The sequence below is a fragment of the Lactuca serriola genome, chromosome 5 (genome assembly GCF_051521515.1).
Source record: "Lactuca serriola cultivar US96UC23 chromosome 5, Lser_US96UC23_V15, whole genome shotgun sequence".
NCBI lineage: Eukaryota > Viridiplantae > Streptophyta > Magnoliopsida > Asterales > Asteraceae > Lactuca > Lactuca serriola.
In genome coordinates, this window is record NC_136412.1 from 177994198 (window position 1) to 178016947 (window position 22750).

General features: G+C 38.5%; 1 long non-coding RNA gene across 3 annotated transcripts; it reads right to left on the reverse strand.

Annotated features, from left to right (window-relative positions):
- Positions 1 to 229: 229 nt before the first annotated feature.
- LOC145053333 (uncharacterized) lies at positions 230 to 3169 on the reverse strand. Of its 3 annotated transcripts, none has more exons than XR_013684435.1 (4): positions 2794 to 3169; positions 2190 to 2454; positions 1921 to 2032; positions 230 to 1844 (listed from the first exon to the last, which is right to left on the reverse strand). It is a non-coding gene; the product is annotated as an uncharacterized LOC145053333 (long non-coding RNA). The 3 variants fall into 3 exon arrangements; XR_013684436.1 differs by having other exon boundaries at positions 230 to 1723; positions 1804 to 1844; positions 2190 to 3169; XR_013684434.1 differs by having other exon boundaries at positions 2190 to 3169.
- Positions 3170 to 22750: the final 19581 nt, after the last annotated feature.

Consider the following 22750-nt stretch of genomic DNA (forward strand, 5'->3'; position numbering starts at 1 on the left):
ATTAGAAACTTTGGTAACGGTTTTGGTCCCTGTACCATACTCAATTACTATTTTGCACCTTATGTATTTTTTTTAAATGTAATTACCTAATTGTCATTGCATTTGTTGGGTTTAAAGGAAACATTCATTTTATACATTACAAACACCCAAATTAAATAAAATATAGATTCAAAGTTCAATTTATATTTTAGGCATGACATTGCTACAACTTGATAGATTTTTCAAAGTAGAATGTTATTTTTTGCATTTAACTCAAGAGATACCTCTGGTGTAAGCTCATCAAAGGCAGGATAAACATCGTTTCTGATTGTGTAGTATGACCAACATGAAAGCTGCAAAAGGCCTCTGGGAAAATTGTCGTGCTCAGAATTCAAATGATGGGTGTCGGAGCAACACACATGTTAAAAGTTCCAAATAAATAAGAACCTGCATACCAAATACCTATAGCAAGAAATGTGGCTAAATGATTTTAAAGGGATAATAAGGTTAAGAAGGGAAGAGATCTAAACCTCTCCAGCAGTGATAATAGCTTTGATATCCTGCCAAACAACAATAAATCACCAAATTTTAATAGTTTTACCCTTCTTTGTTATCTTTGTGTTTCAACACAACATTACAACACCCATTTCTGATAATGGATCACCAAGAGGAATCATAACTGCACTTGCTGGAAAAAGTTTACTTATAGACATACAATGCTTTTTTTAAGAAAAATGAAAATCATCTTCTTACCTCTCCTAATACTACATGTGTAGATGTTTCATTATGCTCCTTTATAAAAAAATTCAAAGGATTAAAAAAAATCTTACTGTTTAAGATATGATCTAGTGACTTTGTTGTTGATGGTGATGGAATCAACTTCGTTTACCCTTTCTTAGAAGAGTAGGATCTTGAACATTTTGTAATAGTGACAAAAATAAATGAAAAGCACAAAGTGATGAATATATAAATTATGATTAGCATTCATAAATAAGATGTGTCAAAATGACCACCCATTTATATATTTTTTTTTACTAATTGGTAACAATCCATCAAAAGAGAAGCATTACAATATAAGATTTTGCTTTAAAAAACTAACAGCAAGGGCATAATTCACTAAAAAAATGAACTTTCTGACAATAACTTTATTACCTACCTTCCCATATCAATCTTACCCCTAATAATAATACCCAAAAAAACCAGAACTAATCAAGAACAGATAAGCAACTTATGAAACTATATGCCTAAATATTGTCATACTTTTGAAATAGATCATACAAGAACTCTATATCTTCGTTATCATACTTTTGAAATAGACCATACAAGTAGACCCTGGAACCATGTAAAATAAAGTGAATTAGATTTTTTTTACTTAGAACTTTCATGTACACATCTCATTAAACACACATGGTGCAACAACACACAACATTTGGACTAATACATGAATATTATTGTTTACCTCATGTCTAAGTTGACCTGTAAACAACAATCTCAAGAGGACAATGTTGGTTTGACGCTATTTTACGAAGACTATAAACCTCATAAAAAGCCTAGAGCGAAAATCTACGATTCCAAATAGATCACTCTGGAATTGAATCAAAAGCATACACCTATATTAGAATGATTAAAATGAGCAGCAATTGCAGGGTCGACCAAAAACTCAGCGTGCCAATCAGTTAGGGAAGTTACCTGGAAAGATTAGAATGAGTGAAAAGTCATTATTTTGTGTTGTTAAGGTAATCACCTGCAACTCGGTTTATAAATATCATTAACAGATACAAAAGAAGAAGAAGAAGAAAGCAAAAAAGAAAGGGAAATATTTACACGCATCATGGACAACATCAAACATGAAGTAACTGTTGCACCTGTAAACACAAATGCATGATTTTATAGATCTAAATTCCACCATAGAAAGGAATGAAACTCAAAATGGTGACTTACCTGGTTGAAATATTGAACTTTTCAATAATACGCAATGTCAATGGGGCATATAGCAACCCGCCAACTATACTCCATGTATAACATGCAATGAAAAAGTGGAATTCCCAGTAAGCTGAAAAAAGAAACCAATCCTTAAAAAGAAAACTTCAAAATGAAATACATTGTCCGCTCAAGATCAAAATAATTAAGATAAATTACAATACATACAATTGTGGCATAGATATGTGTATGAATATACAATCAACCGATTAGAACAGGAAAAAACTTACATAAAAGTTTGTGGAGCCGAAATGGAGAAGACCGGACCAGACTTTTGCCTTCTTACTTTTGAATTCTAGATTTTTTTCGTTCCTAACTCTCCTTGTTTCTTGAGCTTTAGGAGGAGGAAAAAACCATAGCAGAAATGGCAAAGCAACCTGATGATATTTGGCCCTACCTCTCACTGATTCGTTTTTTTTTTTTTTTTGTATTCTAAACAAAGATGAGCCAGGAAACCGAAACTAAACCCAAATCGAACAGTAAAACTGTAAGCGCCTATGTGGAAGAAAGAGAATATGAAAATTGAAATGAAACCCAGTGGAAACCAATTTATACCAAAATCCAAGCATATGTATATTTATATCTAAAAACAACATACACCGAAACAAATCATTCCAGTTTCATCTTACTCCATAAAACTCAAGTGGCACAAATAAAAATCAATTATGTATCATAAACTTTAAAATTTTTATCAAATCAAGAAACTCATCTGCTCAATATACCTAACATGATAGCATTTGAACCCCTAAAACCAGTGATAGGTGGTGTTTTAGGGTTCAAGGATGATAGAGATGAAAAGATTGAAACATGAGAGAATTTGGGGGAAATACTTACTTTACAGTGTCGTCAGCTTGCCTCTATTGGCGGGGATTTTGACGATTGAGCAGTCGCTGGCAGTTAATTGGAACCCATCTTCAATATCTCCTCCGTTTTGAAATAGGTTACGCAAGAAGCCGATGAAGCATATTGTTTGGAGGGCTTCAACGGTGAGGTTTGGTGGGTGCAAGAAAATATGTAAATAACTAATTGGGAGGTCGAGGAGGCAGAAGTATATGAAGCACAAAAAATGAATCGAAGTTGAAAGAGGGAAATGGGGGTTAGCAGTACCTGAGGCGTTTGTTAAAATGAAAATCGAACCCTAATCCGTGGAAAAATGGTGGCTTGAAGCAGAAGGTTTGGATAAGGACAGTGGAAGGAAGAAACCGGAAGGATCGATTAACTACAGGTGTGGAGATAAAATGACCGGGAAACCGACACTATTCCTAAGACTAAGAAGAGGTCATCTTTAATATATATATATATATATATATATATATATATATATATATATATATATATATATATATATATATATATATATATGAATGCACAACAAAATAATATTCCTTCATGATATTAGGCCTATATTTTTAAACCTATCCAATATTTTCTCTTTTACCATGTTGTCGAGCTCTTTAATGATCTATTCTACTAACCACTTTATTTTCTCTCTTCTCGCTCTCTATTTGGATGTTCCGATCCCTCATCTTTAATAAAGGCTTGTGCTTGTACGAGCAATCGAGTATGATTTTGTTTTTATAGATTAGTGTATCCTTTAATTTTTTGCAAAAGAAGCCACACAGATGACGCCAAAACTTTAAGAGATTATAACATCTAAAAGAGTTGCTATATATATATATATATATATATATATATATATATATATATATATATATATATATATATATATATATATATATATAAGTTCAATTGAGAAAATAAAAAAGGTTGAGAACGGGGGAACCATTCTCAGCCAATCATTTATCTAACATGTAAACCTTAAAAAAATGTGTGTGTCATTCTTCATTAAGGGTATCTTTGTGTAACAACTTGTAAAAACTCATGATACACAACATTACCATCTATTATATCATTTTAGGACTAACAGATAGGTGGTTTTCATAGACTTACAACACAAACCTCACTACACACGCCCTATACTACTCTCAATAACAGTTCACTCAACCTAATCTAAAAGATGATTAAGAACAGCCAACTTATATTGCAAGAATGCAGAGAAAACCCTGAATACTAAATAAACCCTAAAACGAGAGAAACCGAGAGCGTTTGTGATCTGAATCAATGAATAATGAACCATCACAAGCTACTTAGATCTTTAAATATCTGGGTCACCTTCTACACGAAGTCTCGCGCATTAACCCGAGCTAAAAAACGAACTGAACATATTCACTCCTTCAACATTTCGATATTACCTGAAACACTGTCACACCCCCAAACCAAGGATGGCGGAAACATCCGGGGGTGGAGGACTTCATGTATAGTATCATAACAACAAATGCAATAGTGATTTAAGCAAACACAACCAACATATATATATATATATATATATATATATATATATATATATATAATTGAAAAACTTACATCATTGTATGAATTACATGTTTCAAAATCAATTACAATATGTTGACGAAATATGAAATGTTTGACGCCTTAACGTCCCATCCTCAAAATGTAATTGATTTCCTATTTAGTGATTTCCTGAGAATACAAGTTGTTTTGAAAAGTGTCAACACAAAGGTTGGCGAGTTCATAAGAGATTTCGTTAGAGAAGTAAACCATTTTCCTTGTAAAAGCGTTAGAATATGTATCCAGAAAATCCAATATTTTCTTTAATATGTATATGTAGTCCTAAATCCCAGGACCGGGAAATAACAAGTATTGGCCATACTTAAAGATATAAAAGTGGTTTTAAGTGGTGTGTAGTCATAAATACCAAAACCGAAAGTGTACAGTAATATCTGTACTTATTGATATAAAAAGTTAGTTTTAAATCGACATAAAACCCCTTTTGTTTTATGAAAATCCCCTAAACTTTATGAGTTGTTAACTTCCTAAGTGAGTCGCTATAACCATACTATGACTGAATAAACCTGCCACGACGTTTCTCAGGCGTCGCGAAACTGATATGACATTTGTCACCACAGACCTGCCGGCCTAGCTGTTGCATGCAGCTCAGGTGTGGGGTGTCTAAACCAATATAGATCTATACACAACTATCATATTCTCCCTCTAGGAGACTCTGGTTATAACTAACAGGAATTTAGATCCTGCACTCGGACGTACGGATAGAGAATGACTCACAATTTAGGTTAACAAGTTTACGTGTGGTGTGCGTGAATGTAAAACCTTTTTTTATGAATGTACCGTTTTTGTATGAGTGTGTTATGTGGTGAATCATAAACTATACCTATTATAGTTTATAAAAACAAGGGTAAAAGTGGTAATGTACATAAACTATACTTAACATAGTTTATTCAAAAGTTTGTATGTAATAGGTGTACTTTGATTGTAACAAATTGTTATTTCTATGCTTTGTCTAGAAAAATCCATTTGTTAACTGAGTTATGTCTACAAACTAAGACAATATTGTCATATATTGAAATAACATATAATCACATAAAGATATACACCTTGCTCGACATGTTACAAGGTGAAATTAAATTGATAGTATTTTTCTATTGATAACATTTTCTATCCTTGTTATTAGAAAATTTGTAGGAAAATCATCAAAGGTCCAAATCAGAATCCAAAAATTCTGGGAGTTTGGAAAATTAGTCTAGTTTCCCCATAATTTTTATCATGATTTTTAATGGCCTCTAATTGAGTGAACAAGTCCATAATCACAGACTGGTCCGGATTGGTGTTTGAAATGATAGGCAGTTTTGTAAAAATCACCATAAATTTTAGAAAAATGGTATGGAGATGTGCAAGTAGTCATTTTAAAGCTAAGAACTTGAACTATTTGCACCTAATAGAGTTTTGAAAACTAAAATGTTTAATTTCTCCAAAACAATTCATGAATGGAGTCCAACTTTTCTGATGAAAGCTGTTAGAAGAGTTTAGTTATGTTCTTAGTGTTTTAACTTGTATTCCCCCCCCCCCCCCCCTAAAAACTTAAGAAAACACGAAAATGTAGGGGTATGAACTCACCTTGAGTGATTTCAATAGATGATTGTTGAATAATGGAAGTGATCAACTCAAGAACACTTGAAGATGCCTTGAAGATTTTTGAGAATCTAACATCAAAGTGATGGAGTTTGTGTAAGCAATCAATGATTTGAGTAGAAGGAAGTGCAATAATCACAAGGAGGATGAATTATGCTTACCAAGAGAAGAATAAAGCTTGAATATCAGCCTTGGAGTGTTGAAATAGAGAGAAAAAGTTTGAGAGAAAAGTTGTGTTTGATTTTTGGTGAAATGAGATCAAGTGAAAGAAAATGAGGAGAGAGGTTGAGTGACCAGCTCTAAAAATGTGGGGATGGCTTGTGAGAGAGGTAAAAAGTACAAGGAAGTGACAAGGTATGGTGGGGAGGAGTGTGGGTTAGTCATGGAGTGGGTATGGGGGTTGCTTGTGTCATAGTACAAAGATAAGTCAACACTCAACCTTTGTACTTCACCCACTCTTCTTGGATAAGGTTTTATCCTTAAAAACATGATTAATCATTAATTAAGGGGTCTTATATGTTAAAATAAAGTTTTGGGTGAAATTCCCGCGTTAAAATGATGAAAAACGAAGCTAAAATGAAGTCGTAGTCGAAAACTGGAAGGAAATGGACTTCCAACGAGGCCTCTCGGTCTTGGCCAAAGGTTCGGTCCCTTCTGGTGCTGGGCGAGAGGCGAAATGAAGCAAAACAGCAAGAAGCGAAGGTCAAGTTCGGTCCGAAAGCGTCAGAAGCGAAATAGACCGAAGGGCGAGCAGGAGCGAAATGGACCGAGGCTCGGGTTCGGACCTTGTGCGAGGTTCTGTCCTGAGAGGGGGGTTTTGGTTCCGAGAGGACTTTCAGTTCAGCTGCTGGGTTCGGTTCTCTTGGTTTCGGTCCCTAAGAGGACTTTTGGGTCCTTAAGAGGGTTTGGCTCCTTAAGAGAGGTTTCGGGTCCTTAGGCCCTTTTTGTCCGTTTTTGCCCCGTTTTAAGCGGTTTTTGACCTGGTTAAGGTTCGGGATGGCCCGAAAGACTACAAAAAGTTTAAGGAACTTTTGAGATAGATTTAGGAGAGATTTCACATACTTAGAGAGATTTGGGAGAGATTTGGCATTCTTGGAGAGATTTCACATACAAAGAGAGATTTGGGAGAGATTTCACATTCTTGGAGAGATTTCTCATACAAAGAGATATTTAGGAGAGATTTCACATTCTTGGAGAGATTTGGGAGAGAGTTGACATTCTTGGAGAGAATTCTCATACAAAGAGATATTTGGGAGAGATTTCACATTCTTGGAGAGATTTGGGAGAGATTTGACATTCTTGGAGAGATTTCTCATACAAAGAGATATTTGGGAGAGATTTCAAAATAGAGAGAGATAGAGTGAAAATGATTGAGAGAGGTTTCATGTGTGACAATTGTGAGTGTTCGGCTCTGCAACGCAGGGTCCGTGAACCCCGTTAAGCCATGTTTTAGGATCTTACACACTCCTGATGAGTATGCAAAATTGTTTTATTGTTTTTGCTCATTGTTTAGCACTAAGGCTAAGGGAAATTAAACACACGAATTTTTTTCCAAGTGATGTTTTCTCATTAAAATAGTGAGTTATACAGTAATTACATAACACAAACCCTAATATACAAGGTTTAATTGAGTTGACTGGTTTGAATCGATGACTTTGTTCGACTTAGACTTGACCTGAATTTGACTATTATCACAAACACCCTCTTATAAAACAAACTAAACAATATAAACTAAAATATTAGTTTGAAAATAAACATTATAAATTTTAACAACCCCCCTCAAACTAACATTTTGAAAACAATTACTTAATAGAAAAAGGATCAACCATACAAAGTTTATCACTAAGAATCTCATGTTGTGATGTAACAAGAGACTTAGTGAATATATCTGCAACTTGATTAGAAGAACTAATTTTAACCAATTTTACAACTCCTTTACCAATTTTCTCCCTTATAAAATGAACATCAATCTCAAAATTTTTGGTCTTATCATGAAACACTGGATTCATAGCTAACTTGATAGCCGACTCATTATCACAAAAAATATTTACAGGAATAGAAACTTTAAAACCAATATCACAAAGAATTTCAGAATCCAGATCAATTAACATGACAAAGAGCTTAAAGCTCTATATTCAGACTCTGTAGAAGAACGTGATATTGTAGTATGTTTCTTACTTTTCGAAGAAACAGGTGAATTACCTAAAAATACTACATAACCAGTTACAAATTTTCTAGAAAACAACCTTTTTGCCAATTCTGCATCTGAAAATCTTTTTAATAACAATTCATTAGACTGAGATTTTAAAATAGTAACACCTTTACATAGACTGAGCTTAAGATACCTTAATAATCTCATTGCAACCTGAAAATGAGCTTTAGTAGGCTTATGCATATACTGACTCAACACATGCACAGCGTATGCAATATCAGGTCTAGTAATAGTTAGATAAATAAGTTTACCAACTAATTTTTGAAAATTAGTAATATTTTCTACTAAAACATTTTTGCTATCATCAAAAATAGCATTTGACTCAAGAGGAGTTTTAACAGGTTTGCAGCCCAACATACCAAAATCATGTAAAGCTATGAATAGTACTTTCTTTGACACAACCAAATTCCATTTTGAATATTAACCACTTCAATTCCCAAAAAATATTTTAACTTCCCCAAATCTTTTATAAGAAACTGTGACTTCAAAAAATCTTTTACCTTTGTTATTTCATTTTCACAATTTCATGTAACAATAATATCATCAAAATACACTAGAAGTATAACAATCAACTTCCCTGAAACTTTAACAAACATAGAATAATCATTATAACTTTGTTTAAAACCAAAACTAATTAAAGAATTATTTAGTTTTTCATTCCACTTTCTTGGTGCCTGTTTTAAGCCATATAAAGACTTTAACAGTTTACAAACCCTGCTGTCATTTTTACTATGATAACCAGGAGGTAATGACATATAAACATACTCTTCTAGAGATACATACAGAATGGCATTACAAATGTCAAACTAATATAAATTCCAATTAGAATTTATAGCCAAAGTAAGAACAACACGTATAGTAACAATTTTGGCAACAGGAGCAAAAGTCTCCTCATAATCAATACCTGCCTTTTTATTATAACCTTTTTCCACTGGTCTAGCTTTATATCTTTCTATTTCTCCATTTGCTTTATACTTTATTTTATAACTCCAGCGACAACCAATAGGTTTCCTATTTTTAGGTAAATCTGTTATTATCAAGGTATTATTTCTATACAAAGCTTCCATTTCCTGAGTCATAACTTTAACCCATTCAAGATTAAGAGATGCATCATCAAAGGATTGAGGTTCAATAGTTTTATCAAGATTAGAAACAAAACATTTATTTGTAGAAGTTAACTTTGAATAATTTAGAGTTTTTTCAATGTCATATTTATATTTTCCTTCTACAATATAATCGCTGAATTTAGATGGAAGTCCAGTTTCTCTTCTTGCACGAGAAAGTCCAATAGAATGAGTATCAGAAGAACTAGGAACAAAAAAAAATATTTTCCTCAGTCCTGATAGATGAGTCAGGAGAACTAATAGAACTAGGACCAGACCCATCAAATAAAGGCACATTATACTCTTCAAATTCAAACTAGTATCTGAATATTTTCTTGTAGGATCTGTTCTACTAGGACTTAAAGGAGAACTAGCACCATCTAAATGATGATACAATCTCTGAGTTCTACTAGACACACTATCATCAACATAATTTTTAGTAGATACATGAACATCATAGGAAAATGGATCAAACCCACTAGAAACATCATTAAGATTACTAAAAATAGGATTTTGCATTCTGAATGGAAACATAGATTCGTAGAACTTAACATCCCTGGAAACAAACATAGAATTTGAATCAAGACTCAAAACTTTATATCCTTTCTTGTCTAAAGAATAACCCATAAAGACACATTTTTCAGAACGGGGAGAAAACTTATCAGAATTGTTTAGATTAGTAGTAAACCGCAAACATCCAAACACACGAAGATTATCAAACGTAGGTGACTTTTTATAAACTAACTCATATGGAGAAAGTCCTTTCAAAACAAAAGAAGGAGTTTTATTAATCAAAAATACAGATGTGAGAATAGCATCACCCCAATACTTTAATGAAACTCCTGATTGAAACATTAAAGACCTAGCAACATTGAGAATATGTCGGTGTTTCCTCTCCACAACTCCATTCTGTTGTGGAGTGTAAAATCAAGAAGTTTGATGAACAATACCATGATTATAACTAAAAGTTTTAAAACATAAATTTGTAAACTCAGTACCATTATCAGTTCTTATAGTTTTAACAAAAGCTTGAAACTAATTTTTTAACATATTAAAAAATACCATGTAATTTTGAAAAACTTCTTCTTTAAGGAGAAAAACCCAAGTAGCTTTAGATTAATCATCAACAATAGTAAAAAAGAACCTAAAACCTCCTATACAATCAACTCTATAAGGTCCCCACACATCCAGATGGATAAGCTCCCCAAGAGCGTTTGTCACATGACGACTATTAGGAAATGCATCTATGGTCTGTTTAGACTTATGACAAACATCACACGGTGGCAGAGAAACATTACTAAAGTTAAGTTTATCAAGTCTACTATGCAAAGTAAATTTAGACACACAACATACATTCTTTGAAACAGAGGACTTACTACCTGCTATATATGGATCAAGATAATAAAAGACCACCAGATTGATTACTAGTCTCCACCGTCCCATTGGACTGTGAATCCTGAATATGAAAATTATATTCATTAAAAACAACTTCACCTTTGCTGTCTTTGCACAACTTATGAACAGACAACAAATTAACATTGAAATCTGGAACAACAAAGACATCAAACAATGTAAGAGAACTTGACAACTGCATATTCCCAATTTTATTAATTTGGGCCGAAGAACCATTAAGGTAACTAACCCTAAGATTCAATCTAGAAACATCAATTAAATCTTGAAGATGTGACTCAGAACTAATCATATGTTGACTAGCTTTAGAGTCAACAACCCATTTAGAACATTTATTATCAGGAAATGAGTTACATGAAATACCTTCCATGTTGGCATTGACAGATGTATCATCTAACCCTTGCTTATTGTCACCAATGAGACTGAGAAACTTAGAATATTGCTCATTAGTTAAAAAAAGACAATCATTACAATTATCACCAACTCTAGACCCAGAACATTCAGTTTCAAAAACAGAAGTTGAATTACTAGAAAAGGTTTTATTTTGATTATTAACTTTTGACCTTGGCTTGTGTCTTTTGGATAAACAATGATTTTGAAACACTTCTCAATAGAATGACCCTTAAGACCACAATTTTTACACTATGGTATTTGACCCTTGGACTTGGATTTTATCTGATCAACAAACTTGGACACGAAAGCGGAAGCAGAATTCTTAGAATTTGAATTTAAAGAATTAGAACCATATTTTTTATTTGATTCCTCACGAGATACTAAAGAGAAAGTAGTTTTGACAGAAGGAAGAGGATCCATTAACAAAATGTGACTCTTAACTTGATTATAAGAATCATCTAAACCACTCAAAAACTACATTAATTTCATTAATTTTGAATGACTCTTAAAACTATTAGCAGCTTCACACGTACACTCAGTAAGACTAGTTAACCCATCAAATTCTTTCCAATATGAATCTAGTTTACTAAAATAATCAGACAAAGACAAAACTACCTTGAGAAAGAGACACAATTTTTTGATGGACATTAAAAACAACAGAACCATCTGTTTGATGATAAGTTTCATTTAAATTATTCCAAAGATCATAAGCACTTTCTGAACAAGCATGGTTAGCATATAGACTCTCAAAAATAGAACCAAGAATCCAAGAATAAGTAATAGCATTGGCACGTTCCCATTTAGACTCTTTAACAGGATCAATAACAAGTTTAGACACAGTTCCATCAGTAAAACCAAGTTTATTACGAGACTTCAAAGCTCTAACTATAGAACTATGCCAGATCCTAAAATTTTCAGTTCCTAACAACTTGAAACTGATAACACTAGAAACAGTATAATCTGAAGGATGAACATATAAAGGATCATCACAGTTGACAACAGGATCTGGTTTAGCCCCAAACCCACCAGAAGATTCAACACCAGAATCAGTCATATTTTCAAGAAATCAAACAAAAAAATATATCAGTGAAAGCCTTAAAGTCCAGATGGTCACCACAGTATGTCGTGGCCCAAGACAAGCAATCACCAAATCAAGAAAACAACAAGAACTTGAAAAAACTAAAACAAGATCTTATCAGAACACCCAACAGGAAAAAGAACAAGAAATCCTCACAATGAGAACAGATGATAACCAATAGACAAAAAACCGATCGGCTCTCAGATCCGTTCTCTACTAAGGTTTATCGGTGATGAAATCCGACCCTCAGAGAGTTATTTTAGATCCTGTGACATTAACCGACCGATCGAGCCGTATACAAAGCCTTCAAGCAAACAAGAGATCCAATCTTTGATGTTCTGCAATACAAATCAGAAAACTCGCAGTAACCAAGATCTAGAAACAAACAAAAAACATAAACATAAAAGAAAGGAAACCGAAACAGTTACCTCAATTTAGCGATGACGAAGTGTTGATAGACGATCTGAGACTAGAATCGAACCCCTAAACCTCTGATACCATGTAAAAACTCAAGATACCCAACATCATAATCTATTATATCATTTTAGGACTAACAAACAAGTAGTTTTCATAGACTTACAACACAAACCTCACTACACAAGCCCTATACTACTCTCAATAACAGTTCACTCAACCTAATCTAAAAGATGATTAAGAACAACAAACTTATATTGCAAGAATATAGAGAAAACCCTGAATACTAAGTAAACCCTAAAACAAGAGAAAACGAGAGCGTTTGTGATCTGAATGAATGAATAATGAACCATCACAAGCTGCTTAGATATTTAAATATCCAGGTCACCTTCTACACGAAGACCCGCACATTAACCCGAGCTAAAAAATGAACTAAACATATTCACTCCTTCAACATTTCAATATTACCTGAAACACCCTCTTATAAAACAAACTAAACAATATAAACTAAAATGTTAGTTTGAAAATAAAAGTTATAAATTTTAACACTTTGTAAATTAGCCACTTTTTTATATTGAACTTACATGTTCATTGTAATCAGTTTCCGATTTGATGATATCTTTAGCTCATTTGAATCGGGGTGAATTCATTATCAAGATTCTTGTAACGCCCCGATTCTCAGGTATTGTTTAAGTAAGATTTATTGGGTTAAGCTCTACTCGACGAGTTGGTTGCCCTACTCGTCGAGTAGCAGCGGGGTGGGATCACGTGTTAAGTGGCCTACTCGACGAGTCCATATTGGGACTCGGCGAGTAGGAGTGGGCAGATGAAACCCTAAATCCTGGGGTTTGCACCCCTATTTATAGGAGCCCCAGCCTCCTTTGGCCTCTTTGTAGTCTTTGAGAGAAACGTAAAACCCTAATTCGTGTGGTATTCCATTTTGGTGTGTCTTAAGCTTGGAAAGAATGTTGGCTAGAAGAGAAAAGCTAGAAGTGCAAAGGAATTGAAGCAAGGAAGGTGTGGGAAGCAGAATTTACCTCAGCTAGCATTCCTTGGAGGTATCAAGTTGCCGTCCTTACTTCCTTTTTCCTTTTGTTGAGTTTTTGGAGGTTTTTATAGATTTTGAGGTTGATAGGGTGGGCTACGGGCTAGATCTGAAGTTATAACTTTAGATCTGGACCCTCCTTAAGTTTTATAATCATAAAGTTGTTGTAATTGTCGTGAATGAGGCCCTCCTTGGTCATGAGACTCCATTAAGAGCTTAGATTTGGCATTTAGAACCTTTGTACCTATGCATGCACGTAAAGTTCACAACTTTACGTGAAAAGCATGCCCTAGAAGCTTGCATCTGTAATTTGGAGCCGCTGCATAGCTCAAAATAGGTGTGTAAGGAAAAAGGACTGAATGGACTCGGTGAGTCGCAAGGTTGACTCGGCGAGTCATATGAAGATGGTCATGAACTCGACGATTTGGAGGAACAACTCGGCAAGTCTGATGATGATTGCCATAGACTCGACGAGTTTTAGAACAACTCGGCGAGTCAGATGGGTTTTCTCCAGGATGTGTATACGGGTGTATCCGTCGAGTTGCAAGGATTAAACTCAACGGGTGGCCTTAACGTTTGATCGAGAATCGAAGGAACTCGACGAGTCACCCCGATGACTCGGCGAGTTGGAATGTGCTTCAAGAAACTCGGCGAGTAGCCGAGGGTACTCGGCGAGTCAAGGTCAACATGGACTATTGACCTTGACTTAGGACTTTGACTTTGATCAGGGTTGACTAGTGGGTTATGGAGTACCTCATAAGGTTAAGGACTTATGAGTATATTGTACTATGATAATAGGTGGTGGAGCCTATGTCAAGTGATCCAAGAGTTGGAGTTTACCTTCCGAGTCGACATCTGCGAGGTGAGTTATCCTCACTATATCGATAGGGTCTACGGCACCAAGGTCGACCCTTTAGTTGTTATTGTAATGGTATGCTACATGTGGTTATGATCTTTTAGATCGGAATCATGGTAGACAGTATGTTATGCTCTTATGATCTGTAGGGATTTGTATGTTAGTGACCTGCTAGTTGGTGCTCTAGTTATTAGAGAATTATATGACTGATGATCAGTGAGATCGACATGTTTGGTGTTTGTATATGCCAGTATATGATAGTTATGCGCACATGGTTATTTGCTTGATTGGTTGGGTTGAGGTGGTCCTGCTTTGTGCTGAAGTCCAACATACCCTATGAGCGGTCCGGGGAGACTGTAGGCCCACGTGGCGGACCAATCATGCCGAAGGCTCAAGATAGATCCAGATAGACTATAGGCCCTGTAGGGCAGTCCAGTTAGGCCGACGGCCCAGTATGCATGTTGGTTGATTGATTATTACTGATATGGTATTGTCAGTGTGGTATTGGTATTTTGGGGGTAGCTCACTAAGCCCTCGGGCTTACAGTTTTTAGTTTATTGTTTCAGGTACTTCAGGAGATCATGGCAAGGCGAAGGCGTGACCTTACCGCTCATCATCCTTATGTTATGATTTTGGGACACTCTGATGGATAATGATTTGAAAACATTTTCGTAAACAATGTTATTTGATTTTTATTTATGATTGAAAAAGTTTAAATTTGGCGTAGAATTTATGGATGTTACAAGTTGGTATCAGAGCCTTGGTTTGAGTGAATTAGAGGAACACTCGTGTGAATCCAATCTCAAATCAAGGAGATTTTTGGAAAGTAAGTTTTTAAAATTGTTTTCAAAATAAAGGATGGAGGATGCAAAGGGTACGATCAGCCGGAGCCTGTAAGTAAACCCCAAAATACCATACAGTTATTTGATATTCTGATATGTTCGAATAGCATGCTAGTGCTAGGCTAGGGATCTTCAGGAATCACATGATAGATTTGCCTGATTATATGATGCCTATTAGCCTAGGGTTTCTTGTATATGGAATTGACATCATAACTGTAGATGTTTAGTGTATGCAGCACGACTGTGTATAGTCAAGATCTTATAGCCTGAGGATGTCTGATTTGACCTTAGTGTAGGATTGGATATTCGAAAGTCTATTGGGTCCAGTGTTATGTGTAGCTAGCATGCACTAACGCTGTAGGGGATGATGGAAGTTCCATGGATGTGTGAGTCATGAGAAGTGGTGAGACAAGATGCAAGATAGTTGATATTTCTCTAGAAGTGAGGGTTGAGCGCATTTCTATGTTGATAATATTGTTAGGGCGTTGTGGTGATACTTGAGACAAATATGGGTAGGTGTGGACGGTAGTATGGGCTCGTACTACTCAAAGCACAGGACCCATACGCGTAGAAAGGAAATCACAACCCCTAGGGTTTGTGGGTTTTGGTCACCCGATATTATGTTATTTACCCGATGACTTGTATATATATTTCAATATGGTGGCGACGATACGTGTTGCTTCTGGATCCGGATCAGGATCAGGATCAAGATCGGGGTCAAGAGATGGAGGGTCGAAGGTGCCGATTGCACCTGAGCCCGTGCTACAGATAGGGACGGGGGAGCTGGATGCCAAGATCCGGGAGATTCTACACGATGAGGTCACTGCGGTTTTCCGAGCGCAGCTACCAGAGATGTTTGGGCCGATCAAGACCGCGATGGTCGAGTATTTTGATGAGCGATATGTAGCTCGGGCAAAGACAGCAGCCGCTGCAGCCACTTCGGCTGTAACTGCGGCAGGGGTTGGTGGAGGAGCCAACAGGGCTTTTCACTATCGGGACTTCGATAACACGAAGCCCCCGGCATTTGATGGTACCCAGGATGCGATTAGGGCTATGAGGTGGTTATCTGACGTGGAGGGCTGTTTCTTCACGTGCTCATGTCCTGCTGACCAAAAGGTCAGGTGTACCCTGAACCTGCTGAGGCTTGGGGCAAAGGACTGGTGCGGATTGACGACATGGTCATATTCTGATTATCAGCGAGCTGCTGTTACTTGGGAGCAGTTCTGGGATATGTTTCGCACCCGCTACGTTCCGCGCGTGGAATGGGAGCGGCTTGCTCAGGAGTTTTTGACATTGAGGTAGGATTGGGAGTATGTAATGGAGATTACCCATATGTTCACGGAGTGGGCTATGTTTTGCCCAGAGTTTGCTTCGGAGCAGTTTCATATGACTCGTTATCTGAGTACGCTCAAGACTGATATTCGACAGTTTGTGTCTACACAGCGATGTGATACCCTCCTGGACCTTCAGGAAGCCGCGAGGCGGCGTGAGTTAGAGATAGAGCTGCAGCTGAAGGAGTAGCGTCAGGCACCGGCACAGTCTCAGCCAACGCCTAAGCGGTCTAAGACCGCTGATACACGGTCTGGGGGTCATCAGAGCCGCACTTGTGGAAAGTGTTGCAAGGTTCATTCGGGGGTTTGTCGAGCAGGAGGTGGGTGCCACAAATGTGGCAAGGAGGGACACTATGCCAGGGACTGCCGTCAGTCGGCCCCTCCAGCAGATATGAGGATTTGTTACCATCGTCATCAGGTTGGTTATGTGAAGACCAACTGCCCGCAGCTTGCCGCCAAGCCGGCGCAGGGTTTCGTGCCAGCTACTGTGAGGATTGGATATGGGAGGCCATTCAACGTAGAGCCTCCGAAGGCTCAGGGTCGCGCCTTCTAGCTCATGGCCGAGGAGTCCAAGGCAGCACCAGATGTGGTTGCTGGTACATTTCTATTATCTGTCTCAGTCATTGTATTTGTGTTATGCTTATTGATTGTACCTGTGATTAGGTACGTTTTTAGTGAATTCTTTGCCCGCTTTAGTATTATTTGACTCGGAGGCAAGTCGGTCGTTTATATCTCAGACCTTCTCTACTGGGTTCAGTGTGCCGATAGATGATCTTGAGTGTCCGTTGCGAGTTTCGATCGCCAACGAGCACAGGGTTTCTACTTCTTCGGTCTACCGAGGATGCGAGTTGGAGATTTTCGGGGTGTCCTTCCTGATAGATTTTATTCCTATCCCCATGCGGGAAGTGTGCGTGATTGTAGGGATGGATTGGCTTAGCCGTTTTGGCACCATGATCGACTGTGAGGGACAGCGGGTGGTGGTTCAAACCCCAAGTGGGGGAGGACTTGTAGTATATGGTGAGGGCACCAAGTTGGGATCAGGGTTTTGTTCGGCAGCCAGGGCTCGGCAGTATATTCAGCACGGGTGTTCCGGTTATTTAGCGTATGTGGTACATACGCGGGTTAGGGAGCAGCCCTCAGTTTCAGAGGTTCCCGTGGTCAGGGAGTTTGCTGATGTATTTCCGGAGGAATTACCCGAAGTGCCTCCGGTTAGGCAAGTTGAGTTCAGGATTGAGCTAGTGCCGGGTGCGGCCCCTATCGCCAAGGCATCGTACCATCTGGCACCACCTGAGATGCAGGAGCTATCATCTCAGTTGCAAGAGCTGCTGGGTAAGTAGTTTATTCATCCGAGTAGTTCACCCTGGGGAGCACCGATCCTTTTCGTCAAGAAGAATGGTGGTTTGCACAGGATGTGCATTGACTATAGGGAGTTGAACAAATTAACAGTGAAGAACCATTATCCACTCCTGAGGATAGATGATCTTTTCGATCAGCTGCAGGGTGCATCTTGGTTTTCCAAGATTGATTTGAGATCAGGATATCACTAGGTCAGGGTGAGGGAGGAGGACGTGGAGAAGACCGTGTTTCGGACTCGTTATGGTCATTACGATTTCGTGGTGATGCCATTTGGGCTCACCAACGCGCCAGCGGTGTTCATGGATCTGATGAACCGATTCTGCAGACCAATGCTTGATCGCTCGGTCATTATGTTCATAGATGATATCTTGGTGTATTCCAAGATCCGAGAGCAACATGAGGAGCATCTCAGGGAGCTGTTGGAGGTTCTGAGGCGAGAACAACTGTATGCCAAGTTCTCGAAATGCGAGTTTTGGTTACAAGAGGTCCAGTTCCTCGGACATCTCGTAAACTAGGAGGGGATTTTGGTCGATCCGGACAAGGTGGAGGCGGTTATGTAGTTGGAGACTCCGAAATCTCCTTCAGACATCAGGAGTTTCTTGGGTTTAGCAGGGTATTATCGGAGATTTATTCGTGATTTCTCCAAGATTGTCGTACCCCTCACTCGTCTAACGAGGAAGGGGGTGGATTTCCGGTGGGGCCCTGAGCAGCAGAGGGCATTTGAGACCCTTCGGTGATGTTTATGCGAGGCGCCGGTGTTGACACTCCCCGAGGGAGTTGAGGATTTTGTGGTTTTTTGTGATGTGTCCATCACAGGCTTGGGGGCATTCCTCATGTAGAGGGGACGAGTGATAGCCTATGCGTCGAGGCAGTTGAAGCCATATGAGACGAGATACCCCACACACGATCTTGAGTTGGGAGCGGTGGTCTTCGCTCTCAAGATTTGGAGGCACTATCTGTAGGGGGTCCGTTGCACTATATACACGGATCACAAGAGTTTGAGACACATCATGGATCAGCAGAACCTAAATATGAGGCAGCGCAGGTGGCTGGATGTGGTCAAGGACTATGATTGTGAGATCTTTTACCATCCTGGTAAAGCGAATGTGGTTGCGGATGCTCTGAGCCGCAAGTCAACTAGGTCCTCTACCCCAACCAGGTGTATGAGGATAGCGGTAGATTCCCCGCTGGTGGGTTTGGTCAGGGATGCTCAGATTGAGGGTATGAGGCCAGAGAACTGGAAGTTGGAAAGAATTAAGGGCGAAAGCGCCCGGTTTGTTCACGATAGTCGCGGATTGTTGACCCGTTACGGTCGGGTTTGGATTCCGATGACCAGAGGGGTTCGGCAGACAGTGATGGAGGAGGCTCATAAGTCTCGTTTTTCTATTCACCTGGGAGCCACCAAGATGTATAGTGATTTGAGTTCGAGTTATTGTTGGCCTAGTATGCAGCGAGATATTTCTTGGTTTGTTGACAGGTGCTTGACCTGTAGGATGGTCAAGGCCGAGCATTAGAGGCCGCATGGTAAGCTGCAGCCTCTGGAGATTCCAACGTGGAAATGGGAACGAATAGCGATTGATTTCATCACGAAGATGCCAAAGACGGCAAAGGGGTTCCATGCTATATGGGTCATCGTGGATCGATTGACCAAGAGTGCCCATTTCCTCGCCATACAGGAGAGTTCGTCGGCAGAGAAGTTGGCCGACATGTACGTCCGCGAGATTGTCTCTTGCCATGGAGTCCCAGTTTCCATTGTTTCCGATCGGGATGTCAGGTTTACTTCCCGTTTTTGGCAGAAGTTCCACGAGGAACTATGTACGAGACTGCATTTTAGTACGACGTTCCATCCGCAGACTGATGGGCAGAGTGAGCGGACCATTCAGACCCTCGAGGATATGTTGAGGGTGTGCGTCATTGATTTCGGTGGGAATTGGGATTCCCACCTACCGCTTGCAGAGTTCGCCTACAACAACAGTTATCATTCCAATATTGGCGCCCTGCCTTTCGAGCTATTGTATGGGCGGAAGTGTAGGACCCCAGCCTACTGGGGCGAGGTTGGGCACAGGGTGATGGGTCGGACAGAGGTAGTTCTGCAAACTACCGAGATGATACAACAGATTAGACAGCGACTGCAGACCACTCAGAGTCGGCAGAAAAGTTATGTCGACCGACGCCGATCTGAGTTGGAATTTCAGGTGGGTGACATGGTTCTCCTGAAGATCTCACCCTGGAAGGGTGTGATCCGCTTCAGGAAGAGGGGAAAATTGGGTCCCCGTTATATTGGGCTGTTCAGGATTGTTGCCCGGGTTGGCAGGGTGGCTTATAGGCTAGAGCTTCCGGAGGAGCTCAGCCAGATCCACAATACATTTCATGTGTCGCAATTGCAAAAATGCATTACGGACCAGGAGGCAGTGGTATCGTTGGATGATATTCAGGTCGATGAGCACCTGAACTATGTGGAAATACCTTTAGTAAAGGTACAGTGGGAGCATCGGAGGGGATCCGAGTGGACATGGGAGCCGGAGGCGGAGATGCGCGAGCATTACCCGACATTGTTTATTCCAGCGGACTTCGAGGGCGAAGTCTAGTTCAAGTAGGGGAGAGTTGTAACGCCCCGATTCTCAGGTATTCTTTAAGTAAGATTTATTAGGTTAAGCTCTACTCGACGAGTTGGTTACCCTACTCGTCGAGTAGCAGCGGGGTGGGATCGCGTGTTAAGTGACCTACTCGACAAGTCCATATTTGGACTCGGCGAGTAGGAGCCGGCAGATGAAACCCTAAAACCTGGGGTTTGCACCCTTATTTTGTGACAACCCGAAATTTTCACTTGTACAAACCCTACAGTCAAGCACTTCAAATAAAAGTCAAATACATTTTTTGATAATTGTTAGCCAGTTTAAAGTTCGTTTTAGGTGTTTTTAGTATTTATTCTTCAAACGAACGAATGAAAGGAAGTACTTTCTCAGGTCTTGGAGTAGTAAACCCACACTTAGCACCCTAATAAGGAGTTCACGGCCAAAATTTTCGAGTTTGGGCCGTAAACTCCCTTGTGGCCGTGAACTCATGCTTAAGGCATGAGTTTACTCTTCATTCTCCCATTCTCCTACTTCCTAACTCAATAACTCCTAGCTTCTCTCTCAAGTATCATCACACTCTTCTTCCAATCTTCCAAAATATAAGTATTTTCTTGGTTTGATTTGTTGTTATAACCTTTCTCCTAGTTGCTATATTCCATTTCATCCATGAATTCCTCATTTTTTCTTAGATCTTCAAGTGTTCATCAAAACACCAAGAACACACACTAGTGTTCTTGGGCCTTAAACACCCAATCAAGCTTCTAGATTGTAACTACACATATCCTAGCTTGTTATACACTTGAAATGAACTTGTTTACACCTAGAAAACACAATGAATCACAAGATCAAAGGTGTTTATGGCCAAGGAATGCTCTTGGGCCGTAAACCATAATAGTTGGGACAAAATGAGCCCTAGTCCCTTCCTTAGCCTTAGATACTAGTCTAGATCACTCCCTTGAAGTGTTTAGGACCTTAAACATCAAAAAGACCATGAACCCATAGAGTTTACGGCCGTAAACCCATGAGAAATGGTCCATGGGCCGTAAACTGTATAAAGAGGTGATATTATGCCACCATGACTTCCTAAGGCTTAGACTTAAAGTAAGGATGCTTCTTTATGACTTAAAGGGCCTTAAAACACAAAATGGTATCAAGTACCATGAGTTTACGGCTATAAACGCATGGGGGAAATCACCATATGCCGTAAACTCCTTAAGGAGTGGTCCTTGGGCCATAAACTCAAAATGTAATGCCATACGACCTTTAGATGCAACCCTAATGTACTCCTAGCGCTAGAATCAAAGTGTTATCCATGTTTTAGGGTGTCTTTAATTGATTAATTAGTTGTTAATTGACTAATTGGATACATATATGTGTTAATATATGTTAAATAGGATCCGTGTGTGTGCTCAAGTCTTCACTTGACACTTAGCATCCTATACCATCCGTTCATCCAAACCACTCACTGCAGGTGAGTTCATACCCCTTAATTAACCTTTATTATGTTTTTAAATGCTTTTATGGGGGGGGGGGGGGGGAATACAAGCTGAGTTATACTAGTTATTACATCATTCACATGTGATTAATAACTAGCATACAAAGGGATTTACTATGCTTTAAACTGTCTTGTCAACAAAACTACTTCAAAATGATTTCCAAACACTTTTACATGTTAAACTCGTTATAAAACTTAGTTTTAGTTTCCAAATCTTTCCTTTCAAAACTCTTTAAACTTATATACTTTCAAATCATGTCTAATACATATATGGTTATATAAGTAAGGTTTGAAGCGCTTAGGACTGAAAATACGCTCTATTTCCTGTTCCTTGTTTGGTTGTGGACTTAGAGTCCCCTATTGTTTATCCGAGTGTGGTTTGATCCTTAGTTATATATCATGCGTATATGTATAGACATAAAAGCTTTATGTATTATTTCAATACACTCAGCTATACAAATGATCTTACTAGTAAACTATAATAGGTATAGTTGGGTGGTATACTACTTACTACTTCTAATACAATGTAACATACAATGAGTCAGTTCATACATGACTCAACACATACTATAAACAATACCCTACATTATACAACTGAACATACTATAATGAGAGTCAGAGAGAACATACACTAAAACATACTATTCATACACACTATATACTACACTAGAG